This window comes from Sceloporus occidentalis, unplaced genomic scaffold (assembly GCF_023333645.1).
Source record: "Sceloporus occidentalis isolate IW3139 unplaced genomic scaffold, rSceOcc1.0.p SCAF_1, whole genome shotgun sequence".
Taxonomy (NCBI): Eukaryota; Metazoa; Chordata; class Lepidosauria; order Squamata; family Phrynosomatidae; genus Sceloporus; species Sceloporus occidentalis.
The window spans coordinates 27,983,563-28,006,196 of NW_028316981.1; the positions used below are offsets into that span (position 1 = coordinate 27,983,563).

Below are 22,634 nucleotides of genomic sequence, written 5' to 3' on the forward strand. Positions count from 1 at the left end.
AGATTTTCTGCCTCAGGCACCAAAACATTTTAGGGCTGCCTCTGCCTTCCAGTTCATTTATTTTTATTTCTTTACAAACTGCACTATCCAAAATTATTTAGGACAATCATTAACAAACACTAGGGACCATTTAGTCTCTGGTTCTTTAGAGGAAGAGATCTTTGGATGTGGTCTCTTCCAATTCTATGATTCTACGATTGTATGAAATATTCCCCAGAGTGTACAGCAGTTTCAATTGCTCTTGAGAGAGCATCCCTCCTCAGTCAGCCACTAAACCTATTTTCTGTGGTCCAGTGGTATCCCTAGGGTTGGTGTCACCCAGTGCAGTAACTCATGTTGTTACCCTCCTACCCCACTGGTGGCACAGTGGTTAAATGCCTGTACTGCAGTCACTCACAAACCATAAGGTTACAAGTTCAATACAGTACCAGCAAAAGGGCTCAAGCTTGATTCAGGCTTGCATCCTTCTGAGGTTGCTAAAATGAGTACCCAGATTATTAGGGGCAATTAGCTTACACTTTTTGTGGGTTTTTCGGACCATGTGGACATGTTCTAGAAGAGTTTATTCCTGACATTTCACCAGCATCTGTGGCTGGCATCTTCAGAGAATGTTGGCATACATGAGAGCTGAATACACAAACACACACACTGTGTGACCCTTGGAAGGGAAGAAATCCCATGTTAATCTGTGTATTATTCTGTTGTAGATGGCCAGGCCTCAGGGTGGGAGGATATGCAAAAAGGATTAGTGTCTGCTAATTGGTGATCATTATCTGCTGTGAAAGCCCCTGACCCTGATTGGTATCTCATTTGCATTTGCTGAATCCTGCTGGTGAAACGTCAGGAATGGACTCTTCTAGAACATGGCCACATAGCCCGAAAAACCCACAAAAAACTATGGATGCTGGCCATGAAATCCTTCGACCTCATGCTTAGGGAGTGCTTAAGTGCACTGATAAGTGGTATAGAAATGTACTTGGTATTGCTATTGACCTCCTCCCATTTCACATCATACAGAATCCTTAGTCAGGCTTTTTTGCACTAATGTTACTCATAAATCATTAATCCCCATATACTGCTGACTGTCATGCTAATAGTTGTGACATAAACAACTCGCCAAATTAAAAATTATACCTTCAAATTACACCATCATACACACAACCAAAATGTATTTACATATGAAGATGGGGTTAAAATGTTATTTTTTAAAGAAAATTTTAAAAGAATTTAATTTTTTTGAAATTTTAATTTTTAAAAAATCTGAGGCCTCTCCTTTCTCCTCCCACAGAGCCTCACCCCACTTCTGCCATTTCTTAAAGCATTTTAAAGAGGAGCAGGTGAATGCTACAGCCCATTTCTGCCCAAAAGTAGGTGTTTGAGGAGCGGTGGTGTCACCACCCCCCTTTTAGGGTGTCACCTGGTGCTCTCCACACCCGCATAGTGACACCATTGCTGTGGTCCCCATGTTTCATTCTTTTGAAGAAACCCTTTTAATTATTGAGTCAGTCTCAACCTATGACGACCCTGTGGATGAGAGATCTCCAAGACTGCCTGTCCTCCACTCTTCTGCTTAGGTCTTGTAAACTCATGTCCATGATGAAGGCAATTCCATAATCACAAAAAGTCAATATGGGTTTCAGAGAAACAAGTCATGCCAGACAAATCTAAGCTGTTTATATATATATATAAAATTACCAGCTTGTTAGATGAAGGGAATGCTGTGAATATAGTATATCTTGATTTCAGCAAGGCCTTTGACAGGGTTCCTCATGACATTCTTGCAAACAAGCTAGTGAAATGTGGGCTTGACAAAGTAACTGTTACATGGATTTGTAATTGGTTGACTGGCCAAAGCCAAAGAGTGCTCAACAATGGCTCCTCTTCATCTTGGAGAGAAGTGACCAGTGGGGTCCCACAGGGCTCTGTCCTGGGCCCAGTGCTATTCAACATCTTTATCAATGACTTGGATGACAAAATTGAGAGAATACTTGGAGATGACACCAAATTAGGAGGAGTAGCTAATACCCCTGATGACAGAATCAAAATTCAAAATGACCTTAATAGATTAGAAAGCTGGGCCAAAGCTAACAAAATGAATTTCAACACAAGGAAATGTAAGGTACTGCACTTAGGATGGAAAAATGAAATGCACAGATATAGGATGGGGGAGACCTGGCTGAATGAAACTACATGTGAAAGGGATCTGGAGACCACAAATTGAACATGAGTCAACAGTGCGATGTGGCAGCAAACAAGGCCAATGCGATTTTAGGCTGCATCAATAGAAGTATAGTGTCTAGATCAAAGGAAGTAATAGTGCCACTCTTATTCTGCTCTGGAATATTGTGTCCAGTTCTGAGCACCACAATTCAAAAGGATGTGGAGAAACTGGAGCGTGTCCAAAGGAGGGCAACCAAAATGGTGAAGGGTCTGGAAACCATGCCCTACAAGGAAAGACTCAGGGAGCTGGGGATGTTTAGCCTGGAGAAGAGAAGGTTAAGAGGTGATATGATAGCCCTGTTTAAATATTTGAAGGGATGTTCTTTGAGGATGAAGCAAGCTTGTTTTCTGCTCCAGAGCCTAGGACCCAGAGCAATGGATGCAAGCTCCAGGAAAAGAGATTCCACCTGAACATTAGGAGGAACTTCCTGACAGTAAGGGCTGTTCGACAGTGGAACAAACTCCCTTGGAGTGTAGTGGAGTCTCCTTCCTTGGAAGTCTTTAAACAGCGACTGGATGGCCATCTATCAGGGATGCTTTGATTGAGAGTTCCTGCATGGCAGGGGGTTGGCCTGGATGGCTCTTGTGGTCTCTTCTAACTATGATTCGATCATCTCATTAATAGAGTTCATCCATCTAGCATGTGGCTTTCTTCTCTTTCTACTTCCTTCCACCTTTCCTAGCATTACTTTTTTTTCAAGTGAAAATGAAATGAAATGAAATTTATTTATATACCGCCGTTCCTATGATCATGGCGGTTTACAACAGAATAAGATACAAAATACAACAATACAGGTTACAAACAGCATAAAAAACATATACTACTATACAACAATAAATCCATCGTTATTCAATCAAATAATATGACAATCTAAAAATACAATAATTAGTATACAAAACGAGAAAAAAAAACAAAAACAGGACATGCGAGGGAGGCATTACAGCCCATGTCCCAACAAACCCCTAAAAAGAAACTAACTACACCCCTCTCCTCTATCTCCCTCCCTCTAAAGAGTCCACGATGGCGGGACCAGGCAACAGTCCTCCCTTCTCATGATGTGCCCAAAGTACGACAGCCTTAGTTTTGTCATCCTGGCTTCCAGGTGGATCTCTGGCTTGATCTGCTCTCGGACACATTTGTTTGTCTTTTTGGCCATCCACAGGATCCTCAGCATTCTTCTCCACATCTCAAATGCATTTATTTTCTTCCAATCCACTTTCTTCACTGTCCAGCTCTCACATCTATGCATGGTAATAGGGAATACAAAGGCTTATATGATTCTAACTTTTGTGCTGAGTTGTCTATCTTTGCATTTTAGAAATCTTTTCTAGTTCTTTTATAGCCACTCTTTATCTTCTTAATCTTTATCTCATTTCCTGGCTGCAGTCCCCATTTCTATCAGTGTTTGATCCCAGGTATGAGAACTCTTTTACCACTTCTATTTCTTCATTGTCTAGGTTGAATTTGTCAAGATTCTGCGTTGTCATTCTTTTTGTTTTCTTTATGTTCAACAGTAGGCTTACCTTTGCACTTTCTTCCTTGATCTTTCTTAGTATTCCAGGTCTGGAATGTTTTCTGCTAATATTATGGTATCATCTGCATATGTTAGATTGTTGATATTCCTTCCTCCTATTTTCATTCCTGCTTCTTCTGTGCCCAAGCCTGTTTTTCTTACAATATGTTCTGCATATAAGTTGAACACTTAGGGTGATAAGATGCAGCTTTCTTTGACCCCTTTGCCAATCAGTAACCATTCTGGTTCCGTTCTAACAGTAGCCTCTTGTCCTGAGTACAGATTCCCCATCGGGACTACCAGATGTGTTGGCACCCCCATGTCTTTAAGGGCGTTCCATCGCCTTTCATGATCTATGCACTCAAAGACTTTGCTAGTCTATAAAGCACATGCTGATTTTCTTTTGCAATTCCATGATGCATTCCATTAGCCATCATATGTTTGCAATGTGGTCCCTAGTGTCTCTTCCGTTCTTGAATCCTGCTTAGACCTCTGGGATTTCTCTCTCCATGTATGGTAGGAATCTATATTGCAGAATTTTGAGCATAATTTTGCTTGCGTAGAAGATGGTCCTGTAGTTACTGGAGTCCTTTGTGTTTCCTTTTGTGTGGTGGGGATGTATATTGTTTGTTTCCAATCTGTTGGCCATCGTTTTGTTTTCCATATCTGTTGACATATGTTGGTTAATGCTAGAGTTGGCTCTGTCAATGTGGATTGCAGCACTTCAACTGGAATATCATCTATTCCTGGTGATTTGTTTTTTTATAATTTTTCTTATTGCAGCTTCCACCTCACTTTTTAGAATCTGCGGTTCATTTTCATAAGCTTTTCGTCCCATGTGTCCTTCATTTTGTCATTTCTTTTACATAACTCTTCTGTGTATTGCTTCCAACATCTTTTTTTTTTCCTTCCTGGTCTTGAATTATGTTTTGTTTTGTTTTGTTTATTTATTTATTTGATTATTTATTTATTTGTCATAGGGCATCCCAGTCCTTGGTTTGATCATTGGTTTGAACTATTTATGGGATAAGAAATCTTTGGCTGCCTAAAGCAGGATTGCTCTAAAGTAATAACTAGCAAGCCCAAGAGAGTCACACCGAGCATAAATGTCTCCCTAGGTTGCTACTTGGATGCAGTCACCAAGAACATTCTGGGGTACGAGGAGGGCAAAATTAAACCAAATAATTAATATCTCTGACTTGTCTCAAGCGTCCTCTCAGGTTCTTGGGGAAAGTTAGGAAATTTGGCTCCTAGCGATTAATAATGGTGCTGCAGGCTACAGATGATTTTAAATAACTAAAATTAATTAATTGTTTTTTAAAACCAAATAATCCTGAGTAACGCCTCCCCCCCCCCCCCCGGGTCTCCTTAATCTTCCAAGCATCAAGGTTCTAGGGTTCACTGTTTTGGTGCTATTGTGGAGATAGACATAGACGTATATTCATTGTTATTATTGTTGCTGCTACTATTATTATTATTATTATCCTTGTACAATGTGGTCAAGATTTTCTAAATGTCCATTTTATTGCTGAGTATAAAGGCACCAGATCCCATCTGATCTTGGAAGCTAAGTCAGCTCACCCTGGTTAGTACTTTGATGTAGGTAGTCAACCAATACCAGGCACTATAGGCTACATTTCAGAGGAAGCGATTAGCAAAACCACTTGTGAGCACCTCCTCTAAGAGAACCCTATGAAATTTATGGGGTCATCATAAATTAACAGGCAACTTGAAGGCACACACACACATGGACATTCATCTCAGTGTTCTGGCTAGCTCAGCGAGATCATTTAGAATGTAAATTATTTTGCCCTAAAAAGCCTGCTGTGGGATTTTATAAAGAAATATTTTTACATTATTTCAAAAAATGGCAAATAACTTAACTGGAACAAAATAAAATGTTCAATTGAATCTGTTTCAGTTGATCAAAATCCTTTAATCTTCAATGCAGGAATCCTTTCACATTTCATTTCTTACAGCACAGCCCTTTGTCCTTCAATTAACCAGCGGCTGGGAATTAGAGAAAATGGTGGCTTTGGTGTCTCACAGTCAATGCCATCTGCTAACTTCTTGACCTTGCTTTCCATGTGGATTTAGACCTAGCTGACCCTGAAATGTGGAATGAAACAAGAAATACAACAGAATCTATTTAGCCTCCAACCGTAACATCGGCTTGCTTTCATGTGGATTTGTACTGGTGCTATATAGGTCTACTCCGAGGTAAATCTCACTTAGTGTAATTGGACTGCTTTCCAGATAAATAGGCATAGAAATATGTTCTTTAAAATGGAAGAAAGTCATCTATTGAATTAAAGGGGGACCCTATAGCATAAATCCCACTTTAGTGCATCTTAGAAAGGTGGCATTACCTTCTTTACGGTGATATTAATGGAACCCATCCTACCAATTCTTCTGTCACTTTTCTTCAGTCTTTGGGGAAATACAGTCCAGGGCAGGCTATAGTACCTGCTGGACTGTTGGGGGAAAAAGAGGCAATCATCTAACTGAAGAAAAGCAACACAGGCAGTAGTGGATTCTGTTCAGTGCTTTCCCTCTTGGAACAAAGCAGTCATAACAACATAAGGAGAACCCTATTGGATCAGACCAAATATATCCATATATCCATCTCCCTATTTGTTAAAGTGGCCAGCCTACAGGTGACTCAAAACGAAGGGTGAAGGCACTAAAATGATTCAAACATGAACTCAAGGTATGCTTTATTTCTTGATCGCATGACATTTTGCTGATGAAATTGCCCTGTTCTTTTCCAGACTGCCCAGAATACCCTAAGCAGTTAATCTGTGGCATTCAAAGACATAGCCATGTCAGTCTGTCTTAGTATGAAAATATATTTTCTTGTAAAATTACACATTTCCAAAAATCTATTGAAATAACAATGTTTTAACCTGCCAACAAAAGGATAGCAAGAAAGAAGCTAGTATGACTTCTGCAAGAAGGGAGTTCCAAAGCCTAGGAGCAGCCACCAAGAAGCACATCTCTTGCATCCCCATTAATTGCATCTGCAAAAGTGTTGAGACCAGAAGCAGTAACTCTTGTGTCTTCTTCTTTGCTTTGGACAGGAAAATGTCTTAGGCTTCATCATGTATTTTTGAGTCCTTATTTGGTTAACTGACCTCTTATGATTCCATGCAACAAGGTGGATTAGAAAATGTGCCTCTGCCACATGACCTCTGCTTCTTCCACATGACCTCTGTTCACTCAGACTTCCTCTACTTTCAATGGAGAGAGGGAAGCTGTAGTATGGTGGACAGTCTTTGTCATCAAGGTCCTGTGCCATTCCTGCCTCCACATCCAGCAACATCACTATAACAAATTTCATGTCCTACTTTATCATCATGATGCACAAACTCCCATTAGTGGCAGCCAATTGTATACAATGAGAAATAAATAATTACAATGATATTGGGTTAGAACGTGGGCTTTGTTACACAAGATGTAGCAGTGTGGGCTAAAGGACTGGAATTCTGAATATGAATTTTGTGTTCTCTGAAATTTGATTTCATCCTTAGTCGAGAATATTATCAAACTTATGACACTCAGCAACAGTATAAAACCCTGAGCAACTTGGGAACAGGTTACCCAAGAATCCACCTTCTTTCTTACAGGGCCATTGAGTCCTCTTCATCTGGAGAAGCCATTCAGGTGGCACCATAGGTCCTCAGGTCACCGCTACAGTCATTTAGAAGAGGGCATTTAGCACAACAATAACCTCAGTATGGAATTCTGATATGCCTATCATTTTTGCAAAGCTTCCCAGAGTAGCCCCTCTTATCATGTATTTTATTCAGATGGATAATGACCAAGATCCTAGATGAGGGTGTGCAGAGAGCATAACACTTGCTGTGGTCCCACGTTGCCCTTGCCTTTGGAAGGCAGCTGTTAAGTTCTGGAGGCACTGCCTGAGCCACCTACTGGCCAGCAGAGAAAGATGGAATAGGTAACAGGCAGCTAGCTGCACTTCTGCAGCTGGGGAGGAGACTGGAAAGTTGCTCTTTTGGATCAGGGGAGATCTGAGACAGCAACTACAGCTGTCCCAATCTAACTTAAGAACCACAACAAGGAGAGTACCAACTAGTAGCCTCCCACCATTTCGCCACCCAGCCAGTAAAAGGCTGTAGTGGAACCTCTAAAACTTAAAAGACATGACAGTGGAGAGGGTCTGTTGGATGTTGCATAAGGAGGAAGTGAATACAGTGTGCCCTTCCCGCCATTCCGGACACACACACCCCAGGCATAAGGGAAATACCACACATGCTGGAACCCCATTGAAAACCATGAGGCTCATGACCGCAGTGCTGTGGCTCACACACCATTGCCTCTTCCAGTGTGCGGCTTTCAGCATAATGGTGCATATGGTGCAGGCGCGCTATGCCTTTTCCCTCAGCATCCAAAACAAGACACACAAGCAGGCAAAATTGAGTTATAAGTATGTACTTAACTAAGAGGATTCCAGCCACTGTATATTAATTCTATGTATTATTCTACCACAGAAATACACACAATATTGTCTATGTGCCACATGTGCCCTCCCAATGCCATTTTACAGTCCCTTAGTCCAACTCCCCAGTGCCAAAAGAAAAACTAGTGCAACAGTGTTGTTTCTGTTCTTCAAGCAGATTTTGTGACAGAACAAGGCAATCCTATCTCCAACCCAAACTTTTAAAAAAACCCAACAAAACAGAAGTGGACTTTTGATTTCCTTGCTCAACAGGTTTATATGCATTTCTACACTTTGTGCAGCCCACAGCTGGAAATGGCTCCAAATTTGCCCAACCCTGCATTACAATGCATATTTTACAATTGTTGTATGCCACTTTGAATTTTTTATTAATGCAATCTTTAGTGTAAGTGGTTTATAAATATTAAAGAAAAGAAAATCCATTCATCCTTTAAATAGAACCCAGTTGGCATATTTCTTGACAATATGCACCCTAACAAGAATAAAACATTAATAAAAGTATTTATTAATACTTTATTTTCCCCCACTGCATTGAAGACAATTTTATTTCAAGAACAGGAACAAATTAGAGATTAATAAGTTTAGTTAGCATGGTTTCTGATAGTGCCATGCAAATCGATAAATGTCACAGAATGAGAGTAGATGCCATGCTCTTATACAATGAGAAGATACTATCTCCTGCTTCTGCATTAACTTAGTGCAAGCTACTTTTGAACTCCATTTGCAGTAACTGAAGTAAGCTCAGAACAAAGGAGGAAAGTAGTAGGGAGAGAGAGATAAACTGGCATATTTTTAAAACAGCTGAAAAAGTGGGATAACAGAGGATTAGTCAGGACTGTCCCTGCCAAATTGGGACAGCTAGAGAGCATACAGTGAGAGGAAAAGCACATGGAATAATCTGCAATATGAACTGGCACATACGTAAGGAACAAAGTATACAAACATAGAAGCCAGGGATGATTTGGACTGCATTCTTCACCACTGGCTATGTTGGCCAGAGCTGATAGTTGTTGCAATCCAGCAACATTTGGAGAGCCAGTCTTTGCTCAACCCTGACATAAAGCCATTCAATTCATGGAAGCTTTCCTGAGAGATGCCTTTCTCATACATGTACAGATATTTTTTCCTTACTTAAGTAGTGGTTGTTGTGTGCCTTCAAGTTGGTTCCAACTGGTTCCAACCCTAAAGTGAACCTATTATGGGGTTTTCTTGGCAGGTTTCTTCAGAAAGGATTTGCCACTGCCATCATCTGAGAGAGTGGGACGTGCTGAAGATCACCCAGTGGGTTTACATGGCCAAGCTGAGGATTTGAACCTTGGTCTCCAGAAACCCAGTCCAATGATCAAACCACTATGTCATGCTGGCTCTTGCATGTGGGCATATGCAATCACACACTCACACTCCTCCCCACACACAATGAAAAAACTGGTTAGGTTTTGCCCCCTGCTTACATTTTCTTTTAAAGGCTTTAAGTTCTGAAATGGAAAGACTTTGTGGGTTTTGGTAAGTTCTTCAAAAACAGCTTATCTGCAGCTCTTACAGATACTCCCAGGGAAAAAAAAGAGGACCACATTATACCTGTCTGCCATATAGCTGTTAAAATGAGGAGCTTGTCACAAAAAAAGAGATGACCCCACTAATTCAGCACTTACTTTGATATTTTAATTTTGACACCTAACACCTCAAAGGCTTTCCATTTTGAACATGAAGCAATTTATACATCTGGGGAAACCCTTATTAAAAATTAACTGAACTGAAATGCACACCCATTTCTGGACTTGAGCTCTTGTTCTGAATATCCAGTATCAAGGCCTGACTCCTCTTGTTAGGGTCATCTAGAGCAGTCCTATTAAATCAGTGGAATTTACAGATGTGTTCACTAACCAGTTGATAGTTGATTCACTGGGCCTTCTCCAGTTGGCAATACCCAGCAGGATTCAGATCCAAATGTTTCATTTTCTTAGAACTGCCCTACATTGCTTTAGAAAAGAACACATTTGCCATAAACCTGTTAGTAAGTGATTTTGGGGGACCATGCATAATGTATCCACCTGTGTGGCATAGTGGGTTTGAGCACTGGACTACAACTCTGGAGACTTGGATTTGAATCCATGCTGAGCCATGAAACCCACTGGATGACCTTGGGCAAATCACACGCTCTCCTCAGAGGATGGCAATGACAAAACAACTCTGAAGAAACTTGCTAAGAAAATCCCATGATAGGTTCGCCTTAGGGTTGCCATAAGTTGGAAATGACTTGAAGACACACAACAAAATAACATAATCATTGTATCCATCTGACAGCTACCAGAACAGTGCATGTCAGACTGTTGCACATTCTGTAGCATATGAAAATACAGAGTAGCATGTAAATTTGCATTACATCTTTGCACATTGCAATTGCACAATGGGTTGTCAGCATGCACATTGGCCATTGATTCCCATTACGTTTCCATAATGTAACACCACTGGAGCAGTGTACTATCATGGCCCCATCTTACAAATCTCCTGAACTTCATTTCTAAATCAACAATGCATGGATACAATCCCTGATTCTTTAAAATATTTTATTTTATCACTTTTTTATATCTTTGTTTTCCATAGCCCCGGATTTCAGTACTGGGTTTTTGTTTTGTTTTGTTTTTTTGAAAGGGGGGAGGGTAGCTGGAATTGTCTTGGGTGTCTATTTCACACACCTGCTTGCCAGCTGAAACTACTAGATTCTGGAGCCCTTTCAAGTGGCACTTGCTTCCAAATGTCCATTGAACTGCTGCGCTAAGAGCCATCTGGGCAGGAGGTGAGGAGAGGTAAGCTGTTTGTGATTTTTTTCCAATGTCATTTAACCTTCAGCATTAACATTTGGTTTGCCCTGCTACCCAGCAGGCAGCCGTAACAAGCAGGTGAAAAGATAGATGTCTTATTTTTAATGGCTATTTAGAAGACTGCTGAGCTTGCCCCCTCTCTTTTTTTTCCTCTGCACCCATGTTGGTGGAGTTCATTAATGTAATTAACCAACAATCAATCTTTCTAAATGAATTACACAAAAACAGCTCCTGCCAGATCAGCTGACATCAAAGTGAGGTCGTGCTCTGTTTCCGCATGATTTAACATCCAACCTAGAAGAGAACCTGGGCATGAGAGTGTGAGGCTCTAGCAGCCAAATTCATCTGAAATGCTGAAACTTAATTAAAGGGTACAAAATATGTGCAGCTGGCCAGGGAAGCCAAACTCCGGTTGTCATCTTCTGTGCCTGCAGCTCAGCACCTAAGAGTTAGCAAGAGAAATGAGAAGGATGGATGCACCTTAGATAAGGCTCTAGGCAAACTTGATATAAGCAGGGATGGTCATCTGCCTTAATGGCAAACTCACAGTAGCACTCACACAGTTAGGAGGCATTTATGGAAACAGAATGAAGGTGAAAGGGAGAGAAAATTGGACTTGCTACAGCTATTGCAAGTTGTGTTAAATGCAGAAGGGGATGAGAAGCTGGTGAAGGAACATCAGGAGGTCAGAGATGAATTATTTTGACAGATGAGTTCTAGACAGAGGTAAGTTGGGAGGTGAGAGCCATATGAGAAAGGAGGAGGCTAGAGCGGAAAGGATTGTAGTTGTGAGAGATCGTAGAAGATAAATCTGGAATCATATTTTAATAAAACATTTGGAAACTGCTAATAAACAATGGCATTCAGCTCGATCAACCGTAATGGTTACAATATGGCCTTCATAATTGTCTTTGTGTATATATGGAAGGGGGGATAATGGGATTTATTTTATTGTGTTATATGTTTTCATGATGTAAGGCGTCTCAGTCTTATTGAAGAGGTCGGATAGAAATACATTATTATTATATGACTCTGGGAACTACTGTACACATATAGTCTTCAGCCTTTCAGTTATGGCAAATGTTTGAAAGTTCCTTTCTGTTTTAAGGGTACTAGACTGGCACATTAGTATTATGCTCACCCACCAAGAGAGCAGCTGGCATGTCTTACTCTTTTGTAGTGACTGCACTGACCCAATTGTATCTGTTACACATAATGCAAAGGACGGTTGGCATATGCATAGAGTGACAGGGTCTGATCTCCTGTCACATCAGAAGGAATTGACAGAAATCAATCAGACAACCCTGAAAGACCAGTGGGGGAATCTGCTTAGGATTGATTGGCATAGTGCTAAGTGCTCAGCCCTTCCAGCTACTGTTTTGAAATGCCACTTTCCTCAAAGGGTGCAGAGCACATTCCTGTCTGATGATTTTCAAGGCTGCTCTAAAATTTGGGAGGCTCCCATAGAAACCCCTGTAGATTGTAGGTAAACAGAAGGGACAGACAACCTCATGGGGGACCTGCTACTCACATCAAGAGCAAGTATAAGTTGGAGGTTGGCAAAGAACAGGATTGGGGATAGGACTGCCAGGTCACAGGGCACTGGTTGAGCTACACCTTACAGAATCCTTAGTATTGTTTTTTGTACTCATGTTACTCATCAATAACTCCTGCATATCAATGAATGTCATGGTAATAGTTGTGACATAAACAACAAAATTAAAATTATACCTTTTCATTACAGTATCATAAGCATAGCCTAAATGTATTTATATGTACATAGATTGTGTGGTTAAAGTGAAAATTTGGTAAGATGCAATGTTTTTAAAGAACACTTTTTAAAAAAATAAAAAATAAATAAAAATGGTTTTTTAATGTAAAAACTTAAATTTATTTTTTTAAAAACCAAAACCTGGGATCTCTCCTTTCTCCTATCATAGAGCCTCATTCCACTCACACCTTCTTTTAAGTATTTTAAAGGGACGTAGGCAAATGCACAGCCCATTTCTGCCAAAAGGCAGATGCTTGGAGATCAGTAGTGTCACCTCCCCCCTTAGGGTGTGACCTGATGTGGCCGGCAGGCTCCACATAACGTCCTTGGTCTCATGGCAGCATTATGGTTATATTATGTAAGAAAAAAAGTGTTAATTTCTGGGTCCTTATCTCTGCCCTTTCCCAACTGGTGACAGTGCTTATCTCTACCCCTTCCCAGCTGGTGACATGGCAGCCTCCACGTAACGCCCTTGGTCTCATGTTAGCCTTATGGTTGTATTATGAAAGAAAGATAGTGTTAATGTCTGGGGCCTTATCTCTACCCCTTCCCAACTGGTGACAGTGCTCGCTGGCTCAGCACAAATGTCTTTCTATATGTAATGTGGTTGCACAGCATCAACACACCTAAAGGCAGAAATGTACAAAAGGGATTGGGAGAGAGCAGGTGCATGCACTTGTGTTCATTATGTCTCTCAGAGAGAGGCAGGGAGTAGACCGCCGATACTATGTTTCATGATCCTTATAGAAGCACAGGCAGCAACAGCACAAGGCCTGGAGAAGAAAACCATACCTTTTTGTGGGCTGGAAGTGTATTTCTCCACAGCTCCAGCAGCAGCAGAGGGTTTGGGAAAAGTCACCACATGATGGAAATCGTGGCAACCATTGCAGCTGCTAAATGCAATTTGCCTTTACGGCCATTGTTCCCCCACCCCAGTTTTGAGTTGCCCTATTAGCCACTGGGTTTTACCCAGCTTACCCATGTGCCCATTTCCACCGGAAGGAGTTCTGCCCCCCACACAGACACTGCTGCATGCTTCCCCATGTAACAGCGCAAGGCTCCAGCCCCCAGGGTCTGTTTGTGGCCTTGAAAGGCCAAGGAATGGAATAGCATTTGGCTTGGTAATCTTTGACCCTCTAGAAGTTTGAACTAGAAATTATTGTCTTTTCTAAAGAGACGTATGTTTGCATGTTAAATCTAAAGTACAAAAGTCTCATAGAAGCATAGCATTACAGTGGATCCTTGTTATACGCTGGGGTTTGGTTCCAAGATCCCCCACGTATAACAAAATCCGTGTATGCTCAAGTCCCATTACATATAATGAAATAGCAAAATGGTGTCCCTTATAAAAAATGGAAAATCAAGGTAAATTTATACTTTTTTGGAACATTTTCAAACCGTGTATGCTTGAATCCGTGTATAAAAAATCAGTGTATAAGAAGGGCCAACTGTAGAAGGAGACTTATAGGCCATAAAATCCAGCCTCCTGCCCAATGCAGGATCTCCAGCTAAAGCATCCTCTGAGTCCAGCTCTTTATGAAAATGTCCAGAGAACTCAGTTTAGTCATCTTGGTTTCTAGGGAGAGTTAAAGGCTGAATTTGCTCTTTGACCCATTTATTTGTCTTTTTAACAGTATCTGCAGAACTCTTCTTCAGCACCAAGTTTCAGATGTGTGGATTCTCTTGCTATCCGCTTTCTTCACTGGCCAATTTTCACAGCCATACATAAAAATTGGAACTACAATGGCATGGACAATCCTGACTTAGTATTCAGTGATGTATCTTTATACTTGAAACTTCAGTGGAAAGTGTTATTTCCATGTAGCTATTTCAAGGCGAGAAGCTTTTCGGGGGGGGGGGGGGGAGTGGCAACTCTTTTTTAGCACCATAAAAATGGTTCAGTGCAGAGGGATTAAAAGGCAGAAATTTAAGGGTTACATCCTCAAAGCCCGCCACCTGAATGGGCAAATCTATCTTTTTCACTTTCTCCCACATTTGATTTTTAAAAAACCACAATCTCAACTTCTTTCTGTTGCAAATATGAAGAAAGGTATGGTTTCTAGAAAATTCATATTTGAAAAATGAACTGAACAAAATGCTTACCCTAATTGCAACATAAGGTCTGAGGGAACACAGGGAACTTGAAAATTTTAAAGAAGAATAATGCCTCCCTTTCTTACAGTGAGCAATGAGAACACTATTTAAATGTCTTTAGTAAGAATGGTGTGGTGTTAAGGGGAAACAATGTGCATTAAAATGCCTCATGGGTTCTACATCCAATCTCTGAATTCAATCCCTCACATATCTCTATAATAATATCCAATATAAATCTGAATACAAGGAGTGATGGTATTATCACTATTGCAGTAGGGCTTTCTTACTGGAAAACATTTTTTCTCATTATTTTAAAAGGCTTCTCACACAGCTCACAATCAAATGCAATGGCCTGAATGACCACTCAGTTTCCAGCAGCTACCCAGTAGGCGTTTGCTTTTGATCAGATCTCAGCACAGCACTTTCTATCATAGCGCAGAGGTCCATTACAGAAGCCAGAAGTGACATCAGGAATGCCTTAAAAAATCCTTCCTGTGTAAATTTCCTCCTGAGTTATTTTATTTGGGGAGTAGTAGCTATACATTAGTATTCTCATCCTACTGAACCTGGCTGAAGGAGCATCTGCTGGATCTCGATTTTACAGTCTCTTATCCTGTACCTCTGAACTGGAGTTCTCCTGGCACAGTCTGAGTCTTCCTTATCCTGAATTCTCAAATATGAATATTCCAAAATCCAAAATTGTCCACATGGGTGGCTGAGGCAGTGACACCTTTGCTTTCTGATGATTCAGTGTACACAAACTTCATTTCATGCACAAAATTATTAAAATATTGTGAATAAAATTAACATCAGGCTATGTGTATGCAGTGTATTATTGTTGCTGTTGTTGTTGTGTGCCTTCAAGTTGTTTCTCACCTATGGCAACCCTAAGGCAAACCTATTGTGGGGTTTTCTTGGCAAGGTTTGTTCCAAGAAGCCTTCCTCTAAGGTGAGAGTGTTATTTACCCAAGGTCACCCAGTGGGTTTCATGGCTGAGTGGAGATTTGAACCCTGGTCTCCAGAGTCATATAGTCCAAGATTTAAACCATTACACCATGCTGGCTCCCCTTATAATGTGTATACAAAAATAAATTTATTTCATGTTTAGTCTTGGGTCCCATCTCCATGATATCTCATTATGTATAGGCAAATATTCAAACATCTGGAGGAGGGGATCCAAAAACCAAAAACCTCTGGTCCCAAGCATTTCGGATAAAGGAAACTCAACTTCTACTGAACTAGAGTCTAGTCCTAGCTGAGGTTGTTAAAAGGGCTGATCAGAAGGAGCACATAACTCCCTTGTATCATGTGATGGAGTGTTGTTATATTTTTTTAATGTATTTTAAGCATTTTAATCTTTTTAAACTTGATTTTAGCACTGAATTTGTTTTAATTATTGTAGTAATGTAATTGGATTTTAATATACTGTTGTTGTATGTTTTTAATCTATGTAGTCCAAATGTGGACTATCCCAGTTACGTCTCATGGCTGTTTAAGCCATTTGGACACCATTATCTATAATGTTATAAGGAATTTTAACAGTATTCTTCACCCAATTTGGACAGGGACAGTTCCCAAACTAAATTCTCTTGTTTGTGTCACTATCAAAAGTTATACATTTTACTTTATGGCACAGGAGAAATACTATCATTTGCCAATCATAAAAATGTACCTGTTTGCAATTCACCTTCTTCATTTTGGACATCAAAAGTTCAAAAAGGTTACTTGTCTGTGTCAAAGACAAGATGCAAAATTGTTTCACTAAGGAAGTCTGGGCACAGAGCCAGCCAAAACAAAACAAGGGAAAGCAAGATAAGGAGATGCTGTATTGGGGAGGGGGGGGGGGGAATAAATAAATGGGAATGTGCTGTAGTGAGGTCTTGCAAGGCAAGCTTCAGTAAAGTTATAATAAGGCAATAATGAATATCAAGTATTTGTGTTCTCATGGCATAGTGGTTTGAGTGTTGGACTACAACCCTGAAGACCAGGGTTTGATTCGGCCATTACATACTCTCAGCCTCAGCAGAAGGCCATAGCAAACCTCCTCAGAACAAATGTTGCCAGGAAAACTGCATAACAGGTCCACCTTGGGGTCCCCATAAGTCAGAAACCACTTGAAGGCCTACAACAACAACAACAGCAACAACAACATGACCATAATCAATTATTGAATTGAATTGGATATAAAGAACTTGGTCCACTGATCAAATCAATCTTGGTCTCTTGAACATGGGTCCTCAATATTGTGATGGAGGAAATGCCAAAAGGAAGCCATAATTGTCAAGGAAGGCTACACAATGGAAATAAGAAAGACAGACAAGCAAAGTGTGATAAGAAGAATGCTGTATGGCAGAGTCCAAAGGAAACCTTATAAACTGGTTGATCTTAGCAATTCGGGTCAGTCTCATTGACTGAGACCCTGTATGCATGAACCAGGATACTCTAGAGGCAGCCCAGAATATCCTGGATGGTCATAGTATCCTGGCCCCTGTTACCTAACCCTCCATCCCTCCACCATGATGTCTGACTGCATGGGTGTCCCACTGAGCTGGCTGTTGTATCTGCCGCCACAGGTTGCTCACTTCTGAGGTCAGAATGAAGTGCCCAGTGATGACCATATGCTGGTCTCCTTGTTCTGACCTCAGAACCAATGACCCCCAGTGGCAGTGGATGCACTACATGGCTCAGTGGGATGTCCATGCAGACAGCCGCCATGGTTCAGGAATGAAAAGCTCTAGATCTTCCCCCAAGATGCTGGCTAATGAGGAAGTTTTAAAAATGTGTTTTACCCTAGTTCTGGTGCAGAACATGCCAGACGTCATCAAGACTACTTACATTGGACTGCTTACACCAGACTGCTTGCACCTTGTTCTGGCATCATCCTGTTCAAACAGTGCATGTCCCATACAAGTATAAGACATGCATAGTCTGAACAGAAATGGTCCTTTTGGCCTGTGCAGACAGGACCCGAGTCCCATATGCTTTCTTCTATGCTGATTGCAGACTATAGAAGACAGTGAGAACACTTTGAGTTTACAATACTCTGATTGAAATGTCAGTTTGTGGAGACAGAAACACTCCTTGCACTGACAGAGTTAGAAATACTATCTGAAACCATGATTATAGCTATGCTGAATTAACGTAATGCTGCAATGTTATCAAAAACAAAAGATCATGCAAATTGTATGAGAAGGGATGTTCCTCAATAAATGAAATGTGAAATGTTGATGTCTCATGTACTGTAAATATATAGTGCAAGATGATGATTCTAACCATTAAAATGCACTTCAAGTACCATGTGCCTTATTGGTATTAAAATGTTCTTGATAAGACAATGTGCCAAGACTATCAATGTCTATGAAAGAGACTGTATCTAGACTGGAAATGTCTATATGATATAATGGATTTCAACAAGGAGTTTAACTGCATAAGCTGTTTATTCCACTATAATATAAATTTCCTGCGAGTCCAAATCTCTGTATATTCTTAAGGGGAATGCTGATGGTGATGTATCTACTAGACAAAACTTTAGTTTTTAATTTCAAGAGATCAGGTTATGCAATTGAGAAGGAACTCTAGCTAGTTACAAGTTGATACACATAAGGTAAAGAAGCTGCAATACAATTATTTTTATTTTTTCAATGGCTTTAAGTGGTTTACATTTATTTTTATGTATACTGACCTGAGATCCTTTGATATAAGATGGGATAGCACATTTCTTCAGAGAGGATTTGCCATTGCCATCCTCTGAGGCTGAGAGTGTGTGATTTGTCCAAGGTCACCCAGTGGGTTAAATGAGCCAAACCACTACACCATACTGGCTCTACTCAAGGTGGGTACTTTGAGGTAGGGTACAGCACGTTAAAGTACAAAACATAATCAAAAACATAAAACCAACAGTTAAAAAACAGTTTAAAAACTCTGCGGCTAAAAATTGGAAATAAAAGAAGCTGGGATACTTTGACTCACGGTGGAAAATGAGCATCTTTGCACCAGCATATAAATGCTCTAGCACTAGTGTGAGACTGGGGCAAAGCAAAAACACAAATTCCAGTGATGCAATGGATGTAATTACAATATACATAAACCAGGCATTCCAACAGTCCCAAGAGTGCAGGTGCCTCAAAAAACTACAAATCCCAGAATTCTGTAGGATGGAGCCATGACAGTTAAAATGGTGTCAAACTGCAATATTTCCAAGTGTAGATGCACCCTGAGAAGTGGTAAACATAGATTCTGATTTATTATATCCTCATTAAAAAAATTAAAAGCTTGTGCTTCATGCGAATATCTTAAAACAGGCTTGCTTATTCTTCCTTCTTCTGAGTATCTGTATTAGCTACAGCTGCTCATTTGTTCAATATTTGTTCTACTAAATGACATGGCTATAAAATCAGTTAAGGAAATAATCTCAGTTACTCAGGTAAAGTGGTGCTAAGAAAAATGAATGCTAGAATGTAGAACTTTCATCAAATCCCCAGTGGATAATTTGAAGGCAGAGCAGGGGAGAGGATCTTCAGCCTGAATTTTTGCAAGAGTTTTCAGTCAGTTGAGTTAGGGGCTGTACAGATCAGCGATTAAGGTCGGCCTGGGAGCAGAGTCAGGGCATGGCGCTCACATGATGCATACCCCGACTCCGCCCCCAGGCTAGCATGATGCAGCACAACACACCTCATGGTGCGCGGCATCATGGCACTCTTCTAGGGCTGCATCTACATGACACAGCGCCAAAGGGGCATGGAAATGCCGTGTGCCAGTGGCTATGCTACCCTTTCCAGGATGCAAAAAAGAGCTGCTTTTGAAGCTCCTTTTTTCCATGGAAAGGCGAGATTGGGGCTGTGGTGTGCGCTTGCCATGGCCTCAATCCGACAGAGAGAGAGGCAGCCACAGGCCACCCCTTAGGGATGGTATGTACAGACCCTTAGTTAAAACAAGAGCACCAACAACAAAACTTGGGCTGCAGGAAGGATTTTTTTTTTTTTTTTTGAAATCTAGTTTAGTTTACTAGCTGCAAGTACTTTCAAAGTATAGTGGACCTTCCACATTCACTGGGGTTAGGGGTGAAGGACCCCCCTGAAAATGGAAAATACGCAAATTTAAAAAGCCCCACCTCCCTAGGAATCCTCCAGTGCAGCTCTATGGTCAACTTCTGGCAGAAATTGGCCACAGAATCATGCTGGAAGACCTGCAAATGCATAGAGAAGTGTTTTATTTTAGAATCTCTAGGTCCTCCAGTGTAACACTGTGGTCAGCTTCTGCTTGAGTCGCACTGGAGGACATAGAGATTCCTGGAGAAAACATATTAATCACATCTATGAATAATAAAATCAACTTTTTCTGCACAAAATTCCTATGTATTTTTGCACAGAAAACAGATTTTTCTTCAAGAAAAATAATGTTTCAGCACAGATAAATAATATTCCTGTACAAAAATATTCTCTTCTGAACATTAAATGCTGTTTCCAGTGCAAAAATGCTGTAAATGGGGACTTATTCTACGTTCTGTAACCCACTTTGATTGTTTTTTAAAAAAGCAGGGTACAAATAAAAGTTTTATTATTATTATTACTATTATTATTATTATTATTATTATTATTATTATACGTAGTGGGTTTCTCTGTGTGTGTTTGTGTGTGTTTTAGAATTTTTGTACAGAAATATTATTTTCATTTTTTCAAGAAGACAAGAGAAAGAACTGGGATCTTTCCCCAGTACACAATTAAAGCATTATCATTTGATTTTAACTGCTATGGCAACAGCTGCATAAAAGCTATTTGACAGTGCAATGGACTACCATGAAGGCTGGTATAATCTTATTTGGAGGTCTTTAAATAGAGGTTGGATGGGCATTTTTTCAAGCGTGTGTTAGGCAATGTCCACTTTTCAAATAAGAACATTCTAAACCTTACAAATACCTTCAAAAAATTCCACACAAATAATTTGAGATTCAAACAAATGACAATGGGGAACAAGAAAACTGAGAGATGTGCAATGCTTTGTGTGCTTAACCAGGATATAAATCACTGTGTTTTCATCCTTGTTTGAGGTTCTGAATGTGGTTCGCCACCTGTTCTTTCTGACAGGCACCTCAGATCTTTAACAGTCACATAGAATGAGCATACATGATGATTTCCTCACTAAGAACAGCACTTCCTATTGATTTTGGCCATGCAGATAGTTGAAAAATTCATTTGGTTTATTTCTGATAATTTGGTTTCTTTCTCCATAAATAAAATGGAAAGTACTTGAGATTTTTTTAAAAAAAAATGGGGAAGAAAGGGCCAGAACAGACAGCCTTTTAAAGCCACCATCCAGGCAGTTTGGGAGTGTGGCATGTATACACCACATGCTCCCACACCACCTTGAAGCCTCCCTGAAGTCGGGTGGCCAGCATGACATGACCACCGCCACAACGTCTTGAAACCAGTTTTGGGCTGTGGCAGGGTAGGAAAAGCCACCCTTTCCCTGGCTAAAAAAGAGGATCTTTGCTGTTCTCTTTTTGTCTGGCTTCAAAGTGGATTGGGGCTGCATCATGTGTTTGCCATGGCCCCAATCTATCTTTGGAAGGGGCGGCTTCAAACCAGCCCTTCTGCCCATCTGTTTTTCCCCAAAGTGAAATAGATATATTCATTTACGGGATGGGGCTTTCTAGCTGTGGTCCTCCCTCCTATGGCAAATATAAGTGGTCCAATATTTGCAAATTTAAAACTCTAAAACATAAACCATTCTGATTTTTCCCTTGTTTTCTAAACATTAAGACACCCCATCAAGAAAATAGCCAGTCAATGTGAGAGTTTTGGTAATCTGGGATTTGGATAAACAAAGCCCTTCAACTGTTGTATTTTAGCAAAGGCAAGTGGGGGCCATAGCAACCGCACACCGCAGCCTTGATCCAGCGGTTTGCTGACTCAACAACAAGCAGCAAAATGCTGCTCTTTTTCAAGATGGCAAAAAACTGCCCTTGCCGCCATGGCAGAACCTTTGCTCTGTTTCTTCGGTGTAGTGTGTATAATAATAATAATAATAATAATAATAATAATAATAATATAGTATAGTATAGTATAGTATAGTATAAACGCTGCAGCACAGGAGCATACCCATGCTACCCACCATCTGGACAATCAGGAAGTGTGATGGCTTGGGGGTGGGGTCGGGGCATGCAGCGTGCAGTCACCACACCCCCACTGCACCCAAATGCCAGCTCATAGTGCCGGTCTGGTCTGCTCCACAGTTCCAAATAATCCTCTGTCATCTGACTTTTTTCAGCTGCTTTTAAAATGTTCCATTTTTTTCTTTCTTCCACCCCTTTCCCCCTTTCTCCACTTATTTCAAGTTCAAAGTGCAAAAATCGTGGTCAAAAGGAGTGGAGGTCTTTCCCTTCCTTACTAGGACAAAAACAAACTGCTGCAGCCTCTCCTAGCTTGTGTTTTCTTCTTCATTAATACCTTTTGCCATATTGACCACTTTCTGATGTTGTGTAGCCACATGTGTCTCAATTTTCCTCTGTGAAATGTTAGAAAGTATGATAAACCAGCTTCTACTTATGGAAGCTGGAGATGACATACCACCAATCCAACACCAAATAAATAATTGTGTATTACTCACATGCTAGAAATGCTTATACTTAAAAGAAAAAACAATGAGTTCTTTTAAGGTTCTGTAATGACATCACTGCATTATACTATATGCGTGACCTACTAAATCATTTTCCTTTTAAAATAAATCTGTATTTA

General features: G+C 40.4%; 1 protein-coding gene across 2 annotated transcripts in view; it reads right to left on the minus strand.

Annotated features, from left to right (window-relative positions):
• The window catches only part of FHIT (fragile histidine triad diadenosine triphosphatase), a 1,019,791-nt gene that overhangs the window by 170,658 nt on the left and 826,499 nt on the right, over window positions 1–22,634 (minus strand). The gene's annotated exons all lie outside the window — the stretch shown is intronic.